Source organism: Cervus elaphus, chromosome X, assembly GCF_910594005.1.
Source record: "Cervus elaphus chromosome X, mCerEla1.1, whole genome shotgun sequence".
Taxonomy (NCBI): domain Eukaryota; kingdom Metazoa; phylum Chordata; class Mammalia; order Artiodactyla; family Cervidae; genus Cervus; species Cervus elaphus.
In genome coordinates, this window is record NC_057848.1 from 124,811,726 (window position 1) to 124,833,974 (window position 22,249).

The window sequence follows — 22,249 nt, forward strand, 5'->3', positions numbered from 1 at the left end:
CTTCAGGCTCTACTATAAAGCCACAGTCATCAAGACAGTATGGTACTGGCACAAAGACAGAAATATAGATCAATGGAACAGAATTGAAAGCCCAGAGATAAATCCACGAACCTATGGACACCTTATCTTTGACAAAGGAGGCAAGGATATACAATGGAAAAAAGACAACCTCTTTAACAAGTGGTGCTGGGAAAACTGATCAACCACTTGTAAAAGAATGAAACTAGAACACCTTCTAACACCATACACAAAAATAAACTCAAAATGGATTAAAGATCTAAATGTAAGACCAGAAACTATAAAACTCCTAGAGGAGAACATAGGCAAAACACTCTCTGACATAACTCACAGCAGGATCCTCTATGACCCACCTCCCAGAATATTGGAAATAAAAGCAAAAATTAACAAATGGGACCTAATGAAACTTAAAAGCTTTTGCACAACGAAGGAAAGTATAAGCAAGGTGAAAAGACAGCCCTCAGAATGGGAGAAAATAATAGCAAATGAAGAAACAGACAAAGGATTAATCTCAAAAATATACAAGCAACTCCTCCAGCTCAATTCCAGAAAAATAAATGACCCAATCAAAAAATGGGCCAAAGATCTAAACAGACATTTCTCCAAAGAAGACGTACAGGTGGCTCACAAACACACAAAAAGATGCTCAACATCACTCATTATCAGAGAAATGCAAATCAAAACCACTACAATATTGTAAAGTAATTAGCCTCCAACTAATAGAAATAAATGGAAAAAAAAAGCAAAAAACAAAAAACCACAATGAGGTACCATTACACGCCAGTCAGGATGGCTGCTATCCAAAAGTCTACAAGCAATAAATGCTGGAGAGGGTGTGGAGTAAAGGGAACCCTCTTACACTGTTGGTGGGAATGCAAACTAGTACAGCCGCTATGGAGAACAGTGTGGAGATTTCTTAAAAAACTTGAAATAGAATTGCCATATGACCCAGCAATCCCACTCCTGGGCATACACATCAAGGAAACCAGATCTGAAAGAGACACGTGTACCCCAGTGTTCATCACAGCACTGTTTACAATTTGCAGGACATGGAAGCAACCTAGATGCCCATCAGCAGACGAATGGATAAGGAAGCTGTGGTACATATACGCAATGGAATATTACTCAGCCATTAAAAAGAATACATTTGAATCAGTTCTAATGAGATGGATGAAACTGGAGCCCATTATACAGAGTGAAATAAGCCAGAAAGATAAAGACCAATCCAGTATACTAATGCATATATATGGAATTTAGAAAGATGGTAACGGTAACCCTATGTGCAAGACAGAAAAAGAGACACAGATGTACAGAACAGACTTCTGGATTCTATGGGAGAAGGCGAGGGTGGGATGATCTGAGAGGACAGCATCAAAACATGTATATTATCAAGTGTGAAACAGATTGCCAGTCCAGGTTGGATGCATGAGACAAGTGCTCAGGGCTGGTGCACTGGGATGACCCAGAGGGATGGGATGGGGAGGGAGGTGGGAGGGGGTTCAGGATAGGGAACACATGTAAATCCATGGCTGATTCATGTCAATGTATGGCAAAACCCACTACAATTTTGTAAAGTAATTAGCCTCCAACTAGTAAAAATAAATGGGAAAAAAATTAAAGAAGTCTCACCAATCCAGACAATCTTTTTCAAAAATTAAATGAAAGAAAACCTTCCCAATTCACTTGATAAGGCCAATATTAGCCTGACAGCAAAACCAGACAAAGACAATGCTGAAAAAAAAGCCATTACATATCACATCTCTTATGAACATGAACACAATTATCATTAACAAAATGTTAGAAAGAGAAATCTATGACTGTATGAAAACAAATTATACATCGTGATCAAGTGAGAGTTTTTCCAGCTATGAAGTGTTGTTTCAAAATTAAAAAAAATCAATTAATGTAATCCACAAAGGCTAAAGAACAAAAGTAATATGATTACATCTAGGAACACAGAAGATTATTTACAAACTCTAACACCAATTCATGATAACAACTTTTCATAAAGTTAGGAATAGGGATGAATTACCTGTAAAGAACATCTACATAAATCCTACAGCTAACTTCATACTTAATAGTGAGAGACTGAATGGTTACCACTAAGATTGGGAACAAGGAAAGGATGTCCAACCTCTACTCTCTTATTTAAAAACAGGAAGTTTTAGCCCCTAAAATAAGAATAAATGAAAAGCATGTAGATGAGAAATGAAGAAACGAAATGCCCATATCTGCAGATGACACTCTACATAGAAAATACTAAGAAATCTACACAAAAAAACCCCTAAACAAGCCCCTTAGCACCCCTTAGCACCCATAAACTCCCAAAGCAAAAAGCCAAAATTGAGTTAAATCAAGTCTGTGGATACTAAATCAGCACTCAAAAGTCAATTGTGGCTTGGAGCCTAGGCCTGAACTTCCTGGTCAAGAGCCCTCAGAACATGGACAGGACTGCAGCTATTTCCAGTTGTCCTGCTCCCTGCCCCTACTTTTCTCTCCGCTCAGGGGGAGTGCACAGAGTGGGCAGGGCAGAGCCAAGAGGATATGAGGAGTACCTGCCCCTCCCTGGTGCAGTTGCCTGTGCCCAGGTCTATATGCCCTTATGGCATATCTGGTCAGGCCCCTAGTGCCTGGGAAGTCCAACACCAGCCAGAGCAGCCGTGTCTGGGGTGGTGTCCAGAAGTGGTTGCAGGGCCATTCCTCTGCATTCAGGTGGATGCCACCAGGTGGAGCTGGCCTGCTAGGAAAAATATAGCTAAGAGGAAATGCACTACCTTCCCCAATACTTGTGCAAGTGACTCAGAACTTATTTACTAGGCATTGTGGTATAGCAAAATGAAATACAAGAAATCAAAAGTAAGATAATTTAAGGCAGTAAAAGTGAAATAAAACATAAACATTGTCAGAAAGACCCACTGGAGACAACAAAGGATGGGAAATAAAATGAAACAGTGTTTTATCATATGAATTTCAGCAAGCTTTTTGAAATTTAAAAACATGACTACTTTTCCTTTAGAGGACTGCTCTTTGCAGTTTCATCAAACCAACAAGTCCCTAGATATCAGCTGTTTTATATTCTTGATTATACTAGGGAACATAAGATTAAATATCCTCCAGCTAGGAATGAGAAGACAAAAGCACCTATCAGACTTTTATAGGTTTTTTTTTTTTTTTTTTTTGCATTTCACTAACATTTGTCTTTTATTTTTGGTAAACATTTCCATTATATCCTACTTCACAGACTCTTGTACCTTTAGGCACTAGGTTTACTAAATATCACATCTGACTGTTTACTCAAATTATTTCCTTTACTTATGGCTTAACTTATGGCTATACAGTTTTCCTGATTGTTGTTTTAGCTGCTAAGACGTGTCTGATGCTTTTTTTGTGACTCTGTGGACTGTAACCCCCAGGCTCCTCTGTCCATCAGATTTCCCAGGCAAGAATATTGGAGTGGGTTGCCATTTCCTTTTCCAGGGGATCTTCCCAACCCAGGCATAGAACCCGGGTCTCCTGCAATGCAGGCAGATTCTTTACCATACCATCTGAGCCACTAGGAGTCCAGCTATCTACCAAAGCCTGAAGGCTCAAAATGTTTATTTTTTCCATGTGCCTTCTACTTAAGTGTTCATAGTTACTCTCTGTCATTTTCCATGGTGATGGTGATGATTTTATCTCTTGGTCAGAAGTCATTACTTTGGTACTGGCTCTTAGGAAAACTTCTAATATGAATGAGACTACCCTGTATTTTGTCTTTCATTCTGATAGTTACACTACGAATTCTAAAAAATGTATTCCTGACCAAGATAGCATCTGTTTTCTTGATACCTGGTTGCCATCTGTACTACTTCAAGCAACCATCCTTTTATTTAAAGTACACATTCCAGTCTATATTGAGATGAACATTCCCTGGTTTTATTTTCCCAATAGTTTTCTCATTGCTGCAATTTATTGGTTTAAATGCCACAAACTTAATTTGGGAGACACAACGTTACCTGTAGATGCACTTATGAGCTGGAAATGCTGCTTCACCCCACCTTTGATTCATAATCTTGAGCAAACTGAAAAGCCTACACTGAAAATAATTTGTCATATGTCATTAATATTTCAATAAAGCTGGGGAAAAGTAATTTGTTAATTTGTTGTCATGTCGGAACTAAGCAAAACTTACAACTACAAGAATCATAGTTTTACAAACAAGAAGGAATGATGACTATAACATGTGAAAAAATGCTACCGAAGCTTCTTATCCCCTAATTTTCATAACTTTCCTGAATGTTTCTTTTGGGGCTGTGCTATTATTTATTAAATGGTGATTTTAAAACAAAATAATTCCAGTGTTGTACCTTCTCAGTAACACTGTATATTATAAATATCAATTTGTTATTAATATCAAGACAAAAGACAACATTTTGGTCATATTGATGTTTCTGATACACAAAACACTGCTTGATGCAAACTGTTCTGTACATCTGAAATACACTGCCAACTTTAATATATGACTTAAACATTTTTATCAAGATTTAAAGATATTTGCATTTCTGTACACTAAAAATGATAGTGAAAACCAAAGTTAAACCCACTTTATCACTTAAAAGTCACCCTCCAAAATGAAACATCTATACATTGATAAAACATATATAGGATTCACAAGAAGACAATAATAGGATACTGATGCGTGATCCTAAAGAATACCCCAACAAATCGAGAGACCTATCATGTTCACAAGTTGGAAGATTCCACAAAAATGAGGCCAATGCTCTCCAAACAGTTTTACAGATTTAATATGATTCCTATCAAAATCCCAGGAAGGTTGTTTTGTAGATATAGATGAACATATTCTAAAATTTATATGGACATTCAGAGGCCCAAGGACAGTTGAAACAATCTTGATTAAGAGTAAAGTAGCAGGGGTCCAGTCAAGATGGCAGAGGAATAGGTGGCATGGAATGCATCTGTCTCCGCAGATGCAACAAGAATAGATCTACAGTTGCAACAGTTCTCACAGAACACCAGCTGAATACTGGCAGGAGTTGTTGACAACTGGAAAAGATTATACAAATCTACACATGACTGGGTAGGACGAAAGAAAGGAGGGAGAAGGAGGAGGCAAGCAAGAAGGACCAGACCTGCACCCAGGGGTGGGGGAGCTGAAGCAGAGGAGAGACTTCCACATCTGAGGAAATTGGTTGAGGTGGAAGGGAAACATTTGAAGGTGTCACAGGAGGGTGAAGTAAATGATCTATGACAGTCTGGATAGAGTGAGAGACACACAGACAGCCTGTGCTACAGCTTTATATACCCCAGACAGAGATGCATGTCCAGCTGCACATGGGACCTAGGAGCTGGAACATGGGGAGTGGAGAGCAAGCCTGGGGGTGAGGACTGCTGTTGACTGTGAGAGATGTCCTGAGGGAATGGGAGGGAGGAAATCTGCAATATGTATTGCCTTTGGAGGTAAACCAGGCAGCCATAGAAGCAGGGTGCTATTGCTGAGACACACACAGGGGATGGAGCCAACACTGTAGCATCTCTCTCCCGCATACTGGTCCCAGTAGCTGAGCTATAGAGAAGGACTAGTGAGGACTGCCATTTGAGCACCTGGTGCAATGAGCAATAGAGAAGGGCAGGCCAGAGTGGCCCTTTGAGTGTCTGCTGCTGGAGATAGAAAAGGCTCCTAATAGAGCCATATCTCTTCCACTCGTGGTTGCTGGCTTCTCTGAGCACCTGGTGCTGCCTGGGTCCCCATTATACAAGGAGTTGCACCATTTCCAGGCCCTGTCCTCACTTAGGCAGACCCAAGTCCTCCAGGGCAGCCTCAAGAGCAGACTCCTTCAAGTAGCCCACATGCAGAGCTGAGGATAAGACCACAATTGAGTTCCAGGGACAGGGCAACTAAGGAATAGGATTAAAAACCAAAAACGTTTTCATCAGCTGTATAAGCTGCAAATTAAACCCACACAATCAACTAGGTAGACTCTGTCTGGGGAATATAAAAAAGGACAATGAGTTTTCCCACAAAAGAAAATGTTCTACCCCTGGTAGCTGTGGATATGGAGACAAGCACATGTGAGAGTAGGGCTGGATTAGAATCTGAGCTATCCTTACAACAGGTCAAGAGACCAATCCTCCATAGAATTGGAGGGCCTCCTGGGAAGGTGGAGGTGGGCTGTGTCTCACAGAAAGGTCAAAGATGCTGGAAACTGAGACCCCAGGAAAACATTCATTATTATTTTTATGTTTTGATTCATTCTGTTGCTGGTTCTGTTTTTTTCTCCCTGTTTTTTCTCCGTTTTTTTTTTTTTTTTTTGGTTGTTATTATTTATACTTAGGCTTTGGGGATTTTTTTAAAAGCACACTCTTTATTTCTTTTATATGTTTCTGCTATTTCAGCTTTCTGCTGTTCTGTGGTTTTTGACTCTTTTGTTGATTTTTTTATATACTTCTTTTTAAACTTTGCTTTTCTTTTTTCCCATGTTTCTCTGTTCTGTTTTCTTTGCTTAGTGCCTCATTTGGCACACAGCTTTGGTTTTGTTTTCTTTTTTGTGTTTTAGTTGGTTTTGTTTTTAATTGGTTGATTTCATTTTTGGTTTTGTTGGGTTTTGTTTGGTTTTGTCTGGTGGGTCATTCTCCCTTTCTTTGTGTTCATTGGTCTGATTTGGTTTCTTGTGTATGTGTGTTCCTTTTTTTGGGGGGGTGGTTTCTGTTTGTCTGATTTATTTTATCATTTGCTTGGATTTTGTTTTTTGTTTTCTGGGTTTCTTTTGTTTCTTTTTTAAGCCTTTTTCTGTTACCAAGCCAAATGGCTCATGGGGTCTCAGTTCCCTGAGCAAAAGTTGGGCTTGCGCCTCTGGGGTGAGAGTACCGAGTATAGGATGCTAGAATACAAGAGAACTTATGATCCTAGGGAGTATTAATTGTGAGAACTCTCACAATGTCCTCCATCTACATCCAATACCCAGTACCACTCAACTGCCTGCAGCACCCAGTGCTGGATACTTCAATCAAAAAAGCAAGAAAGAAAAACAAACCCATATATGAGCACACTGTCTGCCCACAGACACCCCAAAGCACACCACCTCACATAGTACTGCCCATCAGAGGGGAACAAAACTCACCTCCATCCACTAGAATGTAGAGACAAGTCCTTCCCAAAATGAAGCCCACACAAACCACTGGACCAACCTCAAGCACCGGGGGCATAGACTAGAAGCAAGAACTATGACTCTGTAGCCTAAGAAAAGGAGACTTCAAATATAGTAATTAGACAAAATAACAGAAAATTATTTTGCATATGAAGGAGCAAGTTAAAAACTTACAAGATCAAAAAAATGAAGAGGAAATAGGCAAACCGTCTGAAAAAAAATCAATGTAAAGATATTAAAGATGATCCAAAATCTTGAAATTAAAATGCAAGAATCATTTGACACATTTAACAAAGACCTATAAGAGATAAAGAATAAACAGTAGTGAACAACACAATTAGTGAAACCAAAGATACTCTAGAAGGAATGTATAGCTGAATAACTGAAGCAGAAGAATGGTTAAGTGAGATGTTAGATAGAATGGTGAAAATAACTGGGAGAGAGAAAAGAAAAAAAGAATGAAAAGAATCAAAGACAACCTCAGACACCTCTGGGACAATATTAAGTGCACCAAATTTGAATTATAACAATCCCAGAAGAAGAGGGAGAGAGAGAAAGGGTCTATGAAAATCCTTGAAGAGATAATAGACAAAAACTTTCCTGACATAGGCAAGGAAATAGTCAATCCCAAGAGGTGCAGAGAGTCCCATATACGATAACCCAAGGAGAAACATGCCAAGACATATACTAATCAAATGACCAAAAAATAAACATGAAAAATATTAAAAGTAATAAATAAAAGCAAAAGAAATGCAACAAATAACATACAAGTGAATCCACACAAGGCTAACAGCTGATCTTTCAAGAGCAACTCTGCAGACCAGAAGAGAGTGTCAGGATACAATTAAAGTAATATAAGAAAAACCTACAACCAAGAAAAGGAAAAATATTCCCATTTGAATGCAGAGTTCCAAAGAATAGCCAGGAGAGATAAGAAAGCCTTCCTCAGCGATCAATGCAAAGAAATAGAGGAAAACAATAGAATGGGAAAGACTAGAGATCTCTTCAAGAAAATTAGAGATACCAAGGGAACATTTCATGCAACAATGGGTTCAATAAAGGACAGAAATGGTATGGACCTAACAGAAGCAGAAGATATTAAGAAGAGGAGGCAAGAATATACAGAAGAACTGTACAAAAAAGATCTTCATGACCCAGATAATCACAATGGTGTGATCACTCACCTAGACCCAGACATCCTGGAATGTGAAGTCAAGTGGGCCTTAGAAAGCATCACTACAAACAAAGCTAGTGGATGTGATGGAATTCCAGTTGAGCTATTTCAAATCCTGAAAGATGATGCTGTGAAGGTGCTGCACTCAATATGCCAGCAAATTTGGAAAACTCAGCAGTGGCCACAGGACTGGAAAAGGTCAGTTTTCATTCCAATCCCTAAGAAAGGCAGTGCCAAAGAATGCTCAAACTACCGCATAATTGCAATCATCTCCCACGCTAGTAAAGTAATGCTCAAAATTCTCCAAGCCAGGCTTCAGCAATACGTGAACGGAGAACTTCCAGATGTTCAAGCTGGTTTTAGAAAAGGCAGAGGAACCAGAGATCAAATTGCCAATATCCACTGGATCATCAAAAAAGCAAGAGAGTTCCAAAAAAACATCTATTTCTGCTTTATTGACTATGCCAAAGTCTTCGACTGTGTGGATCTCAATAAACTGTGGAAAATTCTGAAGGAGATGGGAATACCAGACCATCTGACCTGCCTCTTGAGAAACCTATATGCAGGTCAGGAAGGAACAGTTAGAACAGGACATGGAACAACAGACTGGTTCCAAATAGGAAAAGCAGTATGTCAAGGCTGTGTATTGTCATCCTGCTTATTTAACTTATATGCAGAGTACATCATGAGAAATGCTGGGCTGGAAGAAGCAGAAGCTGGAATCAAGATTGCCAGGAGAAATATCAATCACCTCAGATATGCAGATGACACCACCCTTATGGCAGAAAGTGGATAGGAACTAAAAAACCTCTTCATGAAAGTGAAAGAGGAGAGTGAAAAAGTTGGCTTAAAGCTCAACATTCAGAAAACTAAGACCATGGCATCTGGTCCCATCACCTCATGGGAAATAGATGGGGAGACAGTGGAAACTGTGTCAGACTTTATTTTTTGGGGCTCCAAAATCACTGCAGATGGTGACTGCAACCATGAAATTAAAAGACACTTACTCCTTGGAGGGAAAGTTATGACCAACCTAGATAGCATATTAAAAAGCAGAGACATTACTTTGTCAACAAAGGCCCATCTGGTCAAGGCTATGGTTTTTCCAGTGGTCGTGTATGGATGTGAGAGTTGGACTGTGAAGAAAGCTGAGTGCTGAAAAATTGATGCTTTTGAACTATGGTGTTGGAGAAGACTCTTGAGAGTCCCTTGGACTGCAAGGAGATCCAACCAGTCCATCCTGAAGGAGATCAGTCCTGGGTGTTCATTGGAAGGACTGATGCTGAAGCTGAAACTCCAATACTTTGGCCACCTCATGCAAAGAGTTGACTCATTGGAAAAGGCCCTGATGCTGGGAGGGATTGGGGGCAGGAGGAGAAGGGGATGACGGAGGATGAGATGGCTGGATGGCATCACTGACTCGATGGGCATGAGTTTGAGTAAACTCCAGGAGTTTGTGATGGACAGGGAGGCCTGGCATGCTGCGATTCATGGGGTCGCAAAGAGTCAGACACGACTGAGCGACTAAACTGACTGACTGACAACCAAGATTACTCTACCCAGCAAGGATCTCTCTGAAATCAAGGAGAAATAAAAAACTTTACAGATAAGCAAAAATTTAGAGAATTCAGCACTACCAAACAAGCTTTACAACAAATGCTAAAGGGCCTTATCTAGGCAAGAAACAAAATAAAAAGATAAGAGCTACTGAAATAAACCTGTAACAATTGAGAAAATGCCAGTAGGAATACATATCCTAACAATTTCTTTAAATGCAAGTGGATTAAATGCTCCAACTAAAAAACACAGACTGGCTAATGGATACAAAAACAAGTCCTGTATGTGCTGTTTAGAATAGACCCACTTCAGACCTAGGAACATATTCAGACTGAATGTGAGGGGATGGAAAAAGATATTCCTTTTAAAGGGAAAATTTTTTAAAAAGCTGGAGCAGCATTTCTCATATCACTCAAAGTAGAGTTTAAGGAAATTACAAGAGACAAGGAAAGACACTATATAATGATCACAGGATTAATGCAAGACAAAGACCTAACAACTGGGAAAATTCACATACCCAGCATAGGAACATATCAATACATAAGGCAAATGCTAACAAACATAAAAGGGGAAATCAACTATAACACAATGATGCCATTGATTAGTTGCTAACTTGTGTCTGACTCTTTTGCGACTCTATGGATTGTAGCCCACTTGGCTCCTATGTCCATGGGATTTACCAGGCAAGAACACTGCAGTGGGTTACCATTTCCTTCTCCAGGGGATCTTCCCAACCCAAGGACTGAACTTGCGTCTTCTGAATTGGCAGGTGAATTCTCTACCACAGGGCAAACAGGAGCCCAACACAATGATAGTGGGGGAATTTATACCTCACTTACACCAACAGACAGGTCATTCAGGCAGAAAATTAATAAGGATATGAAAGCCTTAAATTATACATTAGATCAGATGGACCTAACTGGTATCTACAGGACATTCCATCCAACACCAGCAGCATACGCTTTTTTCTCATGTTCACTAGGAATATTTTCCAGAATAGACCATATTTTGGGTCACAAGTCAAGACTTGGTAGGTTTAAGAAAACTGAAATTGTATCCAGATGGAGGAAGGTTGCTAGTGTGTAGTGCAGTAATGTAGGTAGGTAAGAGTGAAAATGAACAGCAATTCTCCTCTGGTCTTGAATTTAAGATAAAACACTTCTGTAAGGTTGAAAAGTTTTCTCCTCAATGCTCAGGAGCTCAGATACAGGCAGGGAGTGAGTAAGCAGGAAGGTGCAAGGAGCACAAGAGGTGTGTTTATTGGGGACAGCTTCCAGCCCCGGCTCAGTGGAGTGAGGAGGGGCCTGGTAGATGGTGTAAATGGATGTGTGGTTGGTGAGCTGGAGGTCTCCAGGAGGTTGAGACTATCAATGCACTGGCACTAGAGCTAGGGAGCTGGAGGACAGGACATCACATTGAGGGTGATGAGAGGGAGGAAAGCTAGAAACGGACACCATGAGGGGCATGGTCTTTGCTGATGTCCGGAGTGGGACCATGGGCAGGGAGATGCTCGGATAGGGAGGAAGAGAACATCTCTGAGGATGGAGGGACCCCTCCTGCCTCACCCCCACTCCCACTCCCCCAACCAGGATTTCCGGCCCCTGTTGCTATGGTTACAGGGGCAGGGCTAGGGAAGCCTACCATGCGGGGATGGTCTGTCAAGGTTACTTTGGCCTGTACCCGTCCATCCTCTGGTCCTCACTGTTATCCTGCTTGATTTCTTCTCCCAATATGTCCAGGGCCACTTCGGATGGTACTAGTGTATTCTCTGGTCCTAATATGAAGAATGTTCAAGCTGGCTTTAGAAAAGGCAGAGGAACCAGAGATCAAATTGCCAATATCCACTGGATCATCAAAAAAGCAAGAGAGTTCCAGAAAAACATCTATTTCTGCTTTACTGACTATGTCAAAGTCTGACTGTGTGGATCACAATAAACTGTGGAAAATTCTGAAGGAGATGGGAATACCAGACCATCTGACCTGCCTCTTGAGAAACCTATATGCAGGTCAGGAAGGAACAGTTAGAACAGGACATGGAACAACAGACTGGTTCCAAATAGGAAAAGGAGTACATCAAGGCTGTGTATTGTCATCCTGCTTATTTAATTTATATGCGGAGTACATCATGAGAAATGCTGGGCTGGAAGAAGCAGAAGCTGGAATCAAGATTGCCAGGAGAAATATCAATCACCTCAGATATGCAGATGACACCACCCTTATGGCAGAAAGTGGATAGGAACTAAAAAGCCTCTTCATGAAAGTGAAAGAGGAGAGTGAAAAAGTTGGCTTAAAGCTCAACATTCAGAAAACTAAGACCATGGCATCTGGTCCCATCACCTCATGGGAAATAGATGGGGAGACAGTGGAAACTGTGTCAGACTTTATTTTTTGGGGCTCCAAAATCACTGCAGATGGTGACTGCAACCATGAAATTAAAAGACACTTACTCCTTGGAAGGAAAGTTATGACCAACCTAGATAGCATATTAAAAAGCAGAGACATTACTTTGCCAACAAAGGTCCATCTGGTTAAGGCTATGGTTTTTCCAGTGGTCATGTATGGATGTGAGAGTTGGACTGTGAAGAAAGCTGAGTGCTGAAAAATTGATGCTTTTGAACTATGGTGTTGGAGAAGACTCTTGAGAGTCCCTTGGACTGCAAGGAGATCTAACCAGTCCATCCTGAAGGAGATCAGTCCTGGGTGTTCATTGGAAGGACTACTGCTGAGGCTGAAACTCCAATACTTTGGCCACCTCATGTGAAGAGTTGACTCATTGGAAAAGACCCTGATGCTGGGAGGGATTGGGGGTAGGAGGAGAAGGGGCGACACAGGGTGAGATGGCTGGATGGCATCACTGACTCGATGGATATGAGTTTGAGTAAACTCCAGGAGTTTGTGATGGACAGGGAGGCCTGGCATACTGTGATTCATGGGGTCTCAAAGAATCGGACACGACTGAGCGACTGAACTGAACTGAACTGAATATGAAGATATTTTACTGGAATTAGGAACACAGTCACTGGAGGATAAGTGGTATGTAGGAATGAAGTCTGAATGGATTGCAATGGTCTTTCTGTTCCCAAGTCCAGCTAACATTTTTGAAGTTTCCTTGGCATACTCACACATCTGAAAACATACCATGTATTTTCTACCAAAAATTTTTCTTTTAACAGCACTGCACACAAATTATCTGAATTAATTTATACTGATAACTTATTTCATCAAGGCATTGTATCATAAAGACATGATTTGATTGGACGTGCAGTTCTTCACTGAAGCTTTCCTCTTGTAGGACTTTGTGAAGGGCTTTTGGCTAGGGCTCAAGAGAACTTCCCTTCCAGTTCCAGCTCTACCAGCCTTACTTATCTTACTCGGAATCACTTTTTTTTTTTTTTTTTTTAAGCCTGCTCTTTGCTCAGTTTTAAAAAAAATCAGACTGAGGCAAGAGGCAGATGACTCCTCATCAGTTCAGTTCAATTCAGTCGCTCAGTCATGTCCAACTCTTTGTGACCCCATGAATCGCAGCACGCCAGGCCTCCCTGTCCATCACAAACTCCTGGAGTTTACTCAAACTCATGCCCATACAGTCGGTGATGCCATCCACCCATCTCATCCTCTGTCGTCCCCTTCTCCTCCTGCCCCCAATCCCTCCCAGCATCAGGGTCTTTTCCAATGAGTCAACTCTTCACATGAGGTGGCCAAAGTATTGGAGTTTCAGCTTCAGCAGTAGTCCTTCCAATGAACACCCAGGACTGATCTCCTTCAGGATGGACTGGTTGGATCTCCTTGCAGTCCAAGGGACTCTCAAGAGTCTTCTCCAACACCATAGTTCAAAAGCATCAATTTTTCAGCACTCAGCTTTCTTCACAGTCCAACTCTCACATCCATACATGACCACTGGAAAAACCATAGCCTTAACCAGATGGACCTTTGTTGGCAAAGTAATGTCTCTGCTTTTTAATATGCTATCTAGGTTGGTCATAACTTTCCTTCCAAGGAGTAAGTGTCTTTTAATTTCATGGTTGCAGTCACCATCTGCAGTGATTTTGGAGCCCCCAAAAATAAAGTCTGACACAGTTTCCACTGTCTCCCCATCTATTTCCCATGAGGTGATGGGACCAGATGCCATGGTCTTAGTTTTCTGAATGGTAAGCTTTAAGACAACTTTTTCACTCTCCTCTTTCACTTTCATGAAGAGGCTTTTTAGTTCCTATCCACTTTCTGCCATAAGGGTGGTGTCATCTGCATATCTGAGGTGATTGATATTTCTCCTGGCAATCTTGATTCCAGCTTCTGCTTCTTCCAGCCCAGCGTTTCTCATGATGTACTCCGCATATAAATTAAATAAGCAGGGTGACAATATACAGCCTTGACATACTGCTTTTCCTATTTGGAACCAGTCTGTTGTTCCATGTCCTGTTCTAACTGTTCTTTCCTGACCTGCATACAGGTTTCTCAAGAGGCAGGTCAAGTGGTCTGGTATTCCCATCTCCTTCAGGATTTTCCACAGTTTATTGTGATCCGCACAATTGAAGGCTTTGGCATAGTCAATAAAGCAGAAATAGATGTTTTTTTGGAACTCTCTTGCTTTTTTGACGATCCAGTGGATATTGGCAATTTGATCTCTGGTTCCTCTGCCTTTTCTAAAACCAGCTTGAACATCTTCAGCATGACTCCTCATAGGGTAAAGCAATTGGAGATTCATTCCCAGTTGACTGAAACTCTACGATGAGAATGGCAGGACAATTAAGGGAGAAGGCTGGCCCCTGCCCAGACCACATATTTCTTATTCTTGAAGTCAGGAGACCTCCCTGGCCACATGTGTGCAGAAAAGACTTCTTGGAGGCCAAAGGGGAGTTGCATCAAGGGATGTTCCTTACCCAGACATCTTTTTGGTAATACCCATCTTGGCTAAGTTATGTGTGCACACATGGTAGGTTCCTAATATATACCAAATATGGACTGTGAAACAGGCAAGTCAAAATGATTGGCCAAAGGAGACTCAGGAATGCCCTTTAAAAGTAATTCAAACTGCCATAAGGGCTCAACTCACCACCTCTCTCTCTCCCTGAGTTGCCTGTTTGCCTATAAACATGTACTATATTTTTTCCCTCTTAATAAATAATTTACTACCTTCACTACTTCCCATCTTTGTTGAAATTCTTTTCCTCAAAGCTATAGGGCCAGGGCCCTTGTCAGTGACCACTGGTCTACTGGCTAGGATCTGGTGCTTTAACCACTGCGACCCAGCCCAATCTCTGACTGGGAACCCAAGCCATACTCCAAGCTATTGCAGGCCAAGGCCACCCAAGATCAAGCCTGAGCTAATGGGTGGCACAGGGAGAGAGATCCAGAGAAAGGTGCTGCTAAAGTGCCTGTGTTCTCAGTACAGTGACTTCTCTTTTTTCTCTGATTTATTGATTTTTTTTTCTTTTTTGGTTAAGAAAAGTCACTGGTTTATAGGATCAGTACTCAGTCTCCCAGAGATGGGAGGAAGATTGAAGAGAAATTAAATTAAATTATAAAAATGAATAAACTCAGCCATCCTCTGTCTGTGGGATTTCCCAGGCAAAAGTACCAGAGTGGGTTGCCATTTCCCTCTCCAGGGTATCTTACCAACTCAGGGATCAAACCCATGTCTCCTGCAGTGCAGGTGGATACTTTACAAATTGAGCCACCAGGAAAGCCTGTTATGATGTGGAAGGAGTTAAAAATCACTCAACCTGGAATTATAACTTCAGGGAATGACAACAGTGAAGCTAATTAGGTAGATTTTGGAAATGTAGCTATTAAATTCTTCCTGTCCTTATTTTATTCCCAAGAGTCATTTAAAATTATGAAGCTAATGTTCAGAAGTGGAATTTACAGCTTTACTTCTCCTAGAGTTCGCGTCTCATATTTTCGTTTTTTGTGCCTGGTGATGTATGCTTCCAACTTAAAATGACTGGAGTAGCAGATGATGACTTGTCTTTTCTCTGACAAGATTTCAAATATGTTTGTGACACTGGTTCACAGTTTAAGTGTCCAATTGTTGTGTGATATTTTTTCATCCCTTTCCTTTTCTGAGCAAAGGATGAAATGATTATTGATTCCTGTCATCCTCCTGGAACCTGTACACAAGAGGTGATAGTCCCAGATCCTGGGCAGTTACTTGGGTGGGTAAATTGTAGTTAGGTATAGCTCATGTAACTTGCTCTCTTAGACAATGGCCTTTTTGTTGAATGTACATGTACAGGAGTATTGCTCTTTTTTGTTCAGCCTTATATCCTTACAAATTACATCACCACTTTTCCTGTAAATCTGTGCCCTTGTACATAAGTACAAGCCTCCAAGAAAGTGCAAACACAAAGACACAAGCACAAAAACACAAACACAAAAAGTTTTTTATGTATGAATCTGTCTTACTTACCAAGACTATTCATTATATATTTCAGATTGCCAAGTAGTAGCAGGAAATGGAGTGGAAAAAAATGTGTAGATATAAACAGAATTGGCCTATCTGGAACATATCTTTGCCCTTTTCTCTTTTGTACCTTCATTGGAAAACATTTGATAGCCTAATGTTAGAATTCCAAGGGAACATCAAAAGCAAAACAAATGAGAGAAAACAGAATGAGGAGTCCAGCCTACATTTAAAAATTAGAATTCTATAAAATCCACTCCAGTCCCCCCCTTTTTTATTGTGGTAGAAACTGTCAAATTATTGTGTAAAGTAGTGTCAATTCATGTGAGAACTAGAACATAAGGCATAATTTTTAAAAAATGTTTTCCTTAGGTTGATTGTAGATTTCAGTCATTTACATCACCTTTAATTGTACTTTCTAAGACATAGAACTGCTTTGGGAGACCTTATTTTGGATGAAACTGTCATTGAACAAAACAATGGTTGTTAGTCCTATTTTTATAACCCATGGCAAAATGTTAACTTCCAAAAAGATACATTCAAAGCTGCAGGCCTAATGTGTTGTCTGCATTTTACAAAACTTTGCTTATGTTGTGTATATACCAAGCAATCCCAAGCAATTTTATATTCCAGATAGATGATAAAATCTAAGTTGTTTTAAAGAATTGAAGGTACACATGTGCACATGTTTTTCTACACATAATGATTACCTATCAAACTTTTGTTTGTTCAAATTCCATTTACTGAGTTGAAACAAAGGGAAGTTATTTAAATTGCTTTATACTTATATAGATTCCATCATAAATATAATTGTCTCCTGAGAAGCCTGTATGCAGGACAAGAAACAATGGTTAGAACTGGACATGGAACAATGGACTGGTTCAAAATTGATAAAGGAGTATGTCAAGACTGTATATTGTCAACCTGCTTATTTAAATTTTATTCAGAGTACATCATGCAAAATCCCAGGCTGGATGATTCACAAGCTGGAATCAAGATTGCTGGGAAAACTAACAATCTTAGATATGCAGAGTTCATAGCAAACACCTTCTTTCAACAACATAAGAGATGACTCTACACATGGACATCACCAGATGGTCAATACTGAAATCAGATTGATTATATTCTTTGCAGTAAAAAGTGGAGAAATTCTACAGAGTCAGTGAAAACAAGAGCTGGAGCTGACCGTCGCTCAGATCATGAATTCTTTATTGCAAAATTCAGACTTAAATTGAAGAAAGTAGGGAAAACCACTAGGTCATTCAGGTATGACCTAAATAAAATCCCTGATGATTATATAGTGGGTGTGGCAAATAGATTCAAGGGATTAAATTTGATAGAGTGACTGAAGAACTATGGATAGAGGTTTGTAACATTGCACAGGATGCAGTGATCAAAACCATCCCCAAGAAAAAGAAATGGAAAAAGGCCAAATGAGGAGGCCTTACCAATAGCTGAGAAAAGAAGAGAGGGGAAAGACAAAGGAGAAAAGGAAAGATATACACATCTGAATGCAGAATTCCAAAGAATAGCAATGAGAGGTAAGAAAGCCTTCCTGAGTGAAGAATGCAAAGAAATAGAGGAAGACAATTGAATAGAAATCTCTAGATTTCTATCACTAGAGATCTCTTCAAGAAAATTAGAGTTACCAAAGGAACATTTCATGCAAAGTTAGGCACAATAAAGTACAGAAACAGCACGGACCTAACAGAAGCAGAAGACATTAAGAGGAGGTGGTAAGAATACACAGAAGTATGCAAAAAAGATCTTAATGACCCAGATAACCATGATGGTGTGATCACTCACCTAAAGCCAGACATCCTGGGGTATGAAGTCAAAAGGGTCTTAGGAAGCATCACTACAAACAAAGCTGGTTGGAGGCCATGGAATTTCAGCTGAGCTATCTAAAATCCCGAAAGATGATGCTGTTAGCATGTGGCACTCAATAGGCCAACAAATTTGGAAAACTAAGCAGTGGTCAAAGGACTGAAAAAGATCAGTTTTCATTCCAATACCAAAGAAGGGCAATGCCAAAGAATGTTCAAATTACCGCGTAATTGCACTCATTTCATGTGCTGGCAAAGTAATGCTCAAAATCCTCCAAGCTAGCCTTTAATAGTACATGAACCGAGAATTTCCAGATGTACAACCTGGATTTAGAGAAGGTAGAGGAACCAGAGATCAAATTACCAACATCCATTGGATCATAGAAAAAGCAAGGAAATTCCAGAAAAACATGTACTTCTGCTTCATGGACTATGCTAAAACCTTTGACTGTGTGGATCACAACGAACTGTGAAAAATTCTTCAAGAGATGGGAATACCAGAACTCCTTACCTGTCTCCTTAGAAACAGTATGCAGGTCAAGAAGCAATAGTTAGAACCAAATATGGAATAATAGACTGGTTAAAAATTGTGAAAGGCGTGCCTCAAGTCTGTATATTGTCACTGTGTTTATTTAACTTATATGTAGAGCACATCATGTGAAATGGTGGGCTGGATGAATCACAAGTTGGAATCAAGATTGCTGGGAGAAATATCAATAACCTCAGATATGCAGATGACACCACCCTTATGGCAGAAAGCTAAGAGGAACTAAAGAGTCTCTTGATGAAGGTGAAAGAGGAGAGTGAAAAAACTGGCTTCAAACTCAACATTCAAAAAACTAAGATCATGGCATCTGGTCCCTTCACTTCATGGCATGTAGATGGGTAACAATGGAAACCATGAAAGACTTAATTTTCTTGGGCTCCAAAATTGCTGCTGACAGTGACAGCTGCCATGAAATTAAAAGATGCTAACTCCTTGGAAGAAAAGTTATGACAAACCTAGACAGTGTATTAAAAAGCAGAGACATCATTTTTCCAACAAAGGTTTGAGTAGTCAAAGCTGTGGTTTTTCCAGTAGTCATGTAAGGTGTGAGACTTGGACTAAAGAAGACTGTGTGCTGAAGAATTATTGCCTTCAAACTGTGGTGCTGGAAGACTCTTGAGAGTCCCTTGGACTGCAAGGAGAGTCAATCCTGAAGAAAATCAACCCTGAGTATTCATTGGAAGGACTGATGCTGAAACTAAAGCTCCAGTACTTTGGCCACCTGATGAGAAGGACTGACTCATTAGAAAAGTCTCTGATGCTGGAAAAGATTGAAAACAACAGGAGAAGCAGACGACAGAGGATGAGGTGGTTGGATGGCATCACTGATTCAATGGGAATGAGTTTGGGCAAACTCTGGGAGACAGGACAGGGAAGTTTTGTGTGCTGCAGTTCATGGGATCACAAAGAGTTGGACATGACTTAGTGACTGAATAACAACAATAAATATAATTTTTGAACTTGGAAATAACAACTCAATGTCTAGTCCAATTTCATTTTATGAGGGAAACTGAGCTACAGTAAGTTCGATGATTAACTTGACAGAAAATGAAGTTAACACATCAATACCATCGCTTTGATAAATTTGAAAATTGATTGTAATTCAGAAGCTAGAGTGACTTGGTATCCTATGGTTCCTAACTGTTTCATTGGTATTAGCGAATAGGAATGAGCCTTTCATATCAAATGTGTTGAAAGTTTGGGAGCATATACTTTAAGTGCTTGGATGGACTAGCTTGGTTTCTGCAGCTCCCTTAGAATAAACATCATATTATGATTCCAGGTATAGAATATGTAATGGGGTGAAAAATTTTGTTGTTTCTGAGGTTGACATGAATGAGAAGCTCTGAGGCATGGAGGGATGTAGTTGAGAGGGAAGCTAGGGCTTAGGAGAAAATAAAATACCAGCTTAATCTGCCTTTACAGTTAAGGAGAATTACATAATTCTCTGTTGTAAATATATACATGCATTCCCATTCTGTTTTGATGAAGATGCTCTGTAATTAATATTCCTCCTCATATCTTTAGATTTTATTTATCCACTGGTTCTTTCATTAGCCTACTAAGGTGTTCTTTCTTGCTCCTAATATTTTGTCTACCTCATTTTTCTCTCAAGTTAATGGATTGTTTCTCCCCCCCCTTTACCTCCCAGCTGTATTCTGCTTTCACTGCCTGTCATGTCTCATCCCCTTCATGCAACTACTCATTAAAACTTGGCTTCTCAAACCCCACCTACTGTTCTTCTATAACATATCAGAGGTCACCTAAAATCTTGGTAATTTTTTTCAGCAAACATTTACCTAGCACCTACTACTGGCCAAGCATTGTCCTGGGTGTGTGGGGAGAATCAAGATGTCCCTGTCATTTCCTCACTGACTCTCCTATCCTACGGCTGATGTGTATCATATATGTGCCTCCCTTTACATTTCCATCATCCTAATTCAGGCCTGCATTGCCCTTTGTTAGATGTATTGTAAAAATTTCCTACATGGTCTATGTGCTCATTCTCCTCCTACACCATTCATCCACTAGAATCTTTTTCTTAAATGTAGATCCAAGCATGTCTCTTAGGCTCAAGTACTTATTCCAACAAATTTCTCAGCACGGCATCCAAAGTCTTTGATAACCTAGCCCTATCTTCCCATGGATATTTCGTCTCCCGCGAACTCCTCTCTGAGAGGCCCCAGCCACACCACATTATTAGCTTTGTCTCCTAGAAAATTCCTCTTCATCCTGCTTGTCCTCTTGTTGTTCCCTCTTTTTGTTACACCCATCCTATTAATATTCTCCCCATCCTCCAAAGCCCAGTTCAGATGCCATTCATTTTAAGGAGTCTCTTCTATTTCCCTTGTCAGCATTCATTGCTACTTTTATGTCATTGCAATAGCTTGATGCTATCATCCTCAAAGACAATAGGCTCTTGATTTGGCTCAGGAAATACCTGCTGGTTGAGTCTCTAAGAATCCCTGGCAAAGTACCTGCTTGTACATGGTTTGTTGTTCAGTTGCTAAGTCGTGTCTGACTCTTTGTGACCCTATGGACTGCAGCACTCCAGGCTTCCCTGTCCTTCACTATCTCCTGGAGTTTGCTCAAGCTCTTGTTCATTGAGTCGGTGATGCTATCTAACCATCTTGTCCTCTGCCGCCCCCTTCACCTTTTGCCTTCAATTTTCCCAGCATTAGGGTCTTTTCCAACTAGTCAGCTCTTCACATCAGGATGCAGTCACCATCCACAGTGATTTTGGAGCCCAAGAAAATAAAATCGGTCACTGTTTTCACTTTTTGCCCATCTATTTATTTTGAAGTGATGAGACCAGATGCCATGATACTCGTTTTTTGAATGTTAAGTTTTAAGCCAGCTTTTTTACTCTCCTCTTTCATCCTCTTCAAGAGGCTCATTGGTTCCTCTTCACTTTCTGCCATTAGAGTGGTATCATCTGCCTATTTGAGGCTGTTGATATTTCTCCCAGCAATCTTGATTCGAGTTGTGAGCCATCCAGCCTGGCATTTCATATGATGTACTCTGCATACAAGTTAGCAGGGTGACAATATACAGCCTTGATGCACTATTTTTCCAATTTTGAACCAATCCATTGTTCCGTATCTGGTTCTAACTGTTGCTTTTTGACCTGAATACAGGTTTCTCAGGAGGCAGGTAAGGTGGTCTGGTATTCCTATCTCTTGAAGAATTTTCAACAGTTTGTAATGGTCCACACAGTCAGAGGCTTTAGTGTAGTTATTGAAGCAAAAGTAGATGTTCTGGAACTCTCTTGCTTTCCTCTTTTTTTTTTTCATTTATTTATATTAGTTCTCGATGATCCAGTTTGATCTCTGGCTCCTCTGCCTTTTCTAAATCCAGCTTGAACATCTGGACATTCTCGGTTCACATACTGTTGAAGCTTAGCTTGAAGGATTTGGAGCATTACCTTGCTAGCATGTGAAATGAGAGCAATTGTACAGCTTTTTGAACATTCTTTGGCATTGCCCTTCTTTGGTATTGGAATGAAAACTGACCTTTTCCAGTCCTGTGGCCACTGCTGAGTTTTTTAAATTTGCCGGCATATTGAGTGCAGCACTTTCA

The 22,249-nt window shown here is 40.3% G+C and overlaps 1 pseudogene; it reads left to right on the forward strand.

Annotated features, from left to right (window-relative positions):
- LOC122690475 overlaps positions 1 to 4,203 on the forward strand; it is a 31,475-nt pseudogene extending 27,272 nt beyond the window's left edge.
- The last annotated feature ends 18,046 nt before the right edge of the window (positions 4,204 to 22,249 follow it).